The sequence below is a fragment of the Protopterus annectens genome, chromosome 9.part0, assembly GCF_019279795.1.
Source record: "Protopterus annectens isolate FY-2018-M chromosome 9.part0, PAN1.0, whole genome shotgun sequence".
NCBI lineage: Eukaryota > Metazoa > Chordata > Ceratodontiformes > Protopteridae > Protopterus > Protopterus annectens.
Genome location: NC_056743.1, coordinates 1,953,987,373 through 1,953,993,372, shown reverse-complemented (window position 1 = coordinate 1,953,993,372; position 6,000 = coordinate 1,953,987,373).

The following is a 6,000-nucleotide window of genomic DNA, read 5'->3' as shown; positions in this document are numbered from 1 at the left end:
TATATATATATACATTTTTTAACAATCAATTTTGGCATGGTTTAACTAAGATTTTTTTAAAACAAATATAATAACATATATATTTTACATATATTTTTTTCCATATAAATTCATTTCTGCTTTTTATTTGTAAAGTAAGTTGTTTTTTAAAATTCATTGGTTTAAAAATTTATTGGGCTAATAAGTAAACCAATGTTTAAAAAGTTTGTTCAAAAAGTTTCTTTTAATGAAAATGGAATCATAGTGAATGTTTAGTAAGGATAGTAGATGTAAAAATTTATAAAATGATTTCTCTGTAGCATATTAGAACAGAGTAATCAATTTGAGCTGTTTAATGATTAATTATTCAATTGTTTAATTAAAGTTGCATTGTCAGCATGTATATATATCCGTGTATTTTCCTGTATAAACTTGTCTGAAGAAGTGCATGCATTGGCGTGCATGAAAGCGCTAACAAGTAAAAGGATTTCTCTCAGCATCGACTTGGCGTTATTTGTTACTATCACTTTGGTTTCTTTTTTCTAAGTTTGGTTTGTTTTGGTTTTTATTATTTATGACATTTATACCAGAATGGATTCCAGTGCACTTTTTAGGCACAGGTTGATTTGTGAAAATAAAGATGCTTTATTTATTTGTGCTTGAACAAGTAGTACAAAACCCCAGGGGTGAACCCTGGGAGCACACCTTAGAATATCGGGAACTTTCGTGGCTGCTACAGTTAAATGCAAATGAGCCACCAGGGTTGAATGACACCATTTCCTTGCAAAGTGCTTTAAAACTGTGGGCTGCTAAATTTTAGTTTTCGTGTTTTTGAAAATGTTTTCAGATTGGTTTGACATTTGTGTATATATTTTGAGTCGTCACAAGAAGTATTTGTCTGAGCTGCTGTTATTTTAAAATATTTTATACAAGTACTTTAATTAATTAATCAATTAACTGATTTGTAATTTAAATAGTCATGTGATCAATTATACCTATTTAAGGTGTACTGAGAGGTTAGTATCCAGTTCTAATGAAGTTCATGAAGAACGAAAGTGCTTAACTGGAGTACAAACTGGATTTATGTTAAAATAAAGCCAGATTTTACCTGTTCCTGTTCGTCTCCATCATTTCTGAGGAGCCAAGTGGTCAGAGCTGATTTTGGTTACAAGTTTTACATTGTGCTGGCTTCGTCCTAGTTTTCAAGATCTAGTCTTTAGTTATCAGGATATCTTGGTCATAGCAGACTATGACAGAAAAACTCCAGATGCTGTGTTGTTATATAATGATAATGCTAAGCTTATTGCCAGAGAACCGATACTATTACTCTGTAGAGGGAGCACTCCTAAAGATATAATTACCAACCAAGGCCCAAAGTTGTCATCAAGGGATATGCAGCAATTGCTCCACTGCATTCAGGTTAAACAGTTTTTCTTCTTTCGGCTTTTCCAGGTTAGGGGTCACCACAATGGAACTTCGGTCTGCTAATAATTGGCAGTAGATTTTTTTTACGGGTTAAACAGTTAAACGTATCAATTTACCATCCACATGACGGGTTAGTGGAGAGGTTCAATAAGACACTGGAATTCATGTTAAGAAAAGTAACTGAAGTAAATGGTAAGAAATGGGATCAGTTCTTATTCTACTTGTTGTTTTCAGTAAGACAGGCATTGCAGCTATCAATGGGGTTAACACCCTTTCAACGTTTGCATGCTAGTCATCCAAGGGATCTATTTAGGAATAAAATACTGGGCAAGTGATCATGGGATCGTATGATTCCTAGCCGTATGCACCTTTACTTATTCACACAGAGTGATGATAGGATTCCTAGACATATGCACCTTTACTTATTCACACAGAGGGATGATAGGATTCCTAGACATATGCACCTTTACTTATTCACACAGAGTGATGATAGGATTCCTAGACATATGCACCATTACGTATCCACACAGAGATTCCTAGCTGTATGCACCTTTATGTATTCACACAGAGGGATGATAGGATTCCTAGCCATATGCACCTTTATGTATTCACACAGAGGGATGACATGATTCCTAGCCATATCCACCTTTACTTATCCACACAGAGGATGGCAGGATTCCTAGAGATATGCACCTTTACATATTGATACAGAGGGATGATATGATTCCTAGCCATACGCACCTTTACGTATCTACACATACAAATTAGTCACCCTTTCCAAGCACTTCATAGTGCACCTCCCAAACTGAACAGGGTTGTACGTGATAACCGTGGTGTAAACCTGTGTCTACCCATCCAGTCGTGAAGGCAGCCACAATAGTACTGTGCAGTAAACTCTTAGCTAAATCTGACCAGTCCTGTTGTGACCATGCCTGGCAGAGTGTGATTAATGATATCATTGCTTTTGGTGGCCAGGGTAGGGATTGCCATCAGGTCAGACACTTGGTCATCAACATGATTCATGTAGTAAAAGAGAGTGCTGCCCACCTTACATAGGAACTTAGGGTGATGGGAGGTGATAAGGCCATTGATGAGGGTAAGGCAGTTCACACAGCCTACCTTGACCTAGCAAAAGCGTTCGACACAATACCCCACTCGGGCATCATAGAAAAGCTCACCAGCTTAGATGTAAACCCATATGTCACAAGATGGGTTGCAAACTGGCTCAAGGACAGAACACACAGGGTTAGAGTTGCTGGTGCCATGTCAGACTCTAAGCCGGTCACGAGCGGTGTCCCACAGGGCTCAGTCCTGGGCCCCCTCTTGTTCGGCATTTATTTTTCTGAAGTGCAGGCAAACATAGGGGATTGTGGCTGACAAAATTTGCAGATGACTGCAAACTGGGCACCATAATTGACACTCCATCAGACACAGACATCCTCCAGAAAGGTCTCATAGAAATGGATAACTGGTGCCAGAGCCATGGCCTTAAGCTAAATGCCAAAAAATGTATAGTTATACCCTTTGGGAAAAACAAGGTAACCCCTAATTACCACATAGGTGGTAATCCATTAAACACGGAAGAAGTTATCAGGGACCTGGGGACCCAAGTTGACAGTAACCTCTCTTTTGACACTCACATTGCCAAAGTGGTTAGGAAGACCTTCTACATTGCCCACCTGATCATGAAGGGATTCACATCCAGATCAGGAGAGGTCATTGTACCCCTGTACTCTTCACTTATCAGACCAATGATTGAGTACAATGCCCCATTCGGAATGTACCTTACCCGACACCTGCAGCAGTTGGAAAGACCCCAAAAGTTCCTCACCAAAAGGATAAAGGGGCTCAAACATATGTCTTATGATGCCCGACTGAAGAAACTCCAGCTCTATTCAGTCGCATACCGTCTGTTCAGAGGTGATCTGTGCCTGACATACAAGGCCATGTCCAACCCGGAATTAATGGACATGCTCCACCTCAAAAAATCCAAATCCACCAGAGCCACGAGAGCAAGAGACTTAAACCTCAACATGGATATAAATAGGACGTGCTGGAGGGACAGATTCATCACCCAGAGACTCCCTACACTATGGAACAGAATCCCAGTCCATGTGAGGCAGAGCCCCTCACTGACTCTGTTCAAGAGAAATCTTGACGAGTGGATGGGAGATCGTAGGTTTACCCCGGGAATCATCTCTGTATCACTGCTGGACAGAGGCACAGCAAACTAATGGGTATAGTATTGTCATCCTAAGGGGTGGTGAAAGCCACACACACTCTGGCTAGGCTTATAAATGCCCTAGGGCAGATAGCCTAGTATGAACCTATGAACCTATGAACCTATTCATGGGCCAAACCAACATGAACTAAAATGGATGAATTTCTTATGTCACTGCAGTGGGGCCAGGGTCATCCCTAGTGCATGGTGGGGTGCTGGATATTATAATGGAGCAGCAATGGTCTCTAACAGTTTCCATCAGAGATGCCCTATGTGTGTATCTGTGATGTTTTATGTTACTGCATACCATGTAAATGTGTACTGTGTTGCATATCGCTAAGTGTTGTTTAGTTTGTATGTAGGATCATCAGGGCATCAGACTAGAATAACAGGTACACAAGGTAAGGTCTATCTTATTATTTCTACCTTTGTATGCCATATTTAGCATTCATTCTCTAGTATTAAAGTAATGGGGATGAGTCTTACTATTTGTGGGCATTTGTGTTTGATGCCTTCACAGGTGAAATACTATCTGGCTTCTCCACCATGGATATGTCACTGTCTGCTGCTGGAGATGAGTCTGACTCTGACAATAATGGTGGTGCAAACTTGGCATAGTCACTGGGACTGGTGTCTGCGTCAGATCCAAGGAATGTGGAATCCTGATTCCATACACAGTCAGTAGACATGGCCTTTGTGGTTGTGAAACCCACCCCAGATGCACAGTTAAACAGAGGACTGGGAGTCACAGACAGGTCTAGACAGGGAGGAATGTCTCTTCCTGCAGAGCAGTCCCCTTTGTTTGCTGCCAGCTCCACTGAGCTTGGGAGGGGGACAGGGGTTCACAGTGTGCTGATGGTTATAGCAGCTGTTTCAGTGTCTGCAACCCAGCAAATATGTAAGGCCATTATAGAAACACAGGCTACCAACATGAGATGGTATGTTACAGGGTGTGCAAGATGACCTGCAGGAATGTACACACCATATGTGTGACCTAATGGACATGCTGTGTAGGTAGCTTGTATGGATTATGTCCTCCCATACTTCCAGGATGCATGCCAGGCATGCGTCACATGAAAACTCCATCTGTGCCTCTAAAGTTGAGGGCTGTTGTGGGGGGATGATCTTGTTCATTCATGTATGGTTTCACCACTTCCATCCCACCATCCATTGTGGAGATGAATAGAGTGTGATGTGGATGTCTGTGCATGTCCAAGAGTACGTGGAGCTCATGCCACAGAAATGTCTGGTGTGGGCCATCATTGTCATGCAGGTATCACACTTTCTTCTTGGAAAGAGCTTATTAGTACCTACGACCCACCACAGATACACACACACACACACACACACACACACACACACACACACACACACACACACACTTGCAATCATACATTTGCACTCAAACACACAAGCTCATATGTGTACCCATCCTCACACACACACACACACACACACACACACACACACGCAATCATACATTCGCACTCAAACACACTAGCTCATATGTGTGCCCATCCTCACACACACACACACACACACACATACACACACATAGATACAGACACACAATAGTGATCATGCGTGGGCACTCGCACTGACGTACACATACACACACATGAGCTCACACATTCATGTGCACAAAAGCATGCATAAACACACACACACACACACACACACACACACACACACACACACACACACACACACACACACACACACACACACACACACACACATGCACACACGCACACACACACACCAGGGGTGGCTCGTGACATTGGACTGCCGGACTGCAGCCCCCTCAGCTAAATTATAAGTGAGACAGTGAGACAATCAAAATGTAAAAAAAAAAAAAAAAAAAACCTTTTTTTTTGGTTTAAAACAAAATTCAAGTCCGCGGCTCGGAAGTACGCGCATGCGCACTGTAACCGTCTCAGGCTGCGGCGGTTTTAAACATATATATATATATTTTTTTTGATTGCAGCCCAGTGGAGTCAATGAAGGCATCACTGTGATGCCCAGATGTCTATGCAGTTCCAAACCGCATAGAATTGGAAGGGGCTCGGACTGCGACGTCCGCAGGCACGTCATGACATGCTTGCTGGGCTAAATGCTGCTGATTGGTTGTCGCTCTCTTGCCGGGCTTTATCATGAGCTGGGAAAAGAGCGAGAATCAATCAGTCAGTTGTCGGCTTGACTTGTGGATTGTCGTGACCTTTTTTTAAACTTTTTATCGGATTATTTTACTTTTTTTTTTTTTTTTTTTATTTGGGTGGATTTTGTCAGCTGTGCTAGAAGGAAGAACAGAAGAACAAGAAGAAAGAAGAAGAAAGAAAAGAAAAGAAGAACAGAGTGAAGGTGCAGAGTTAAAG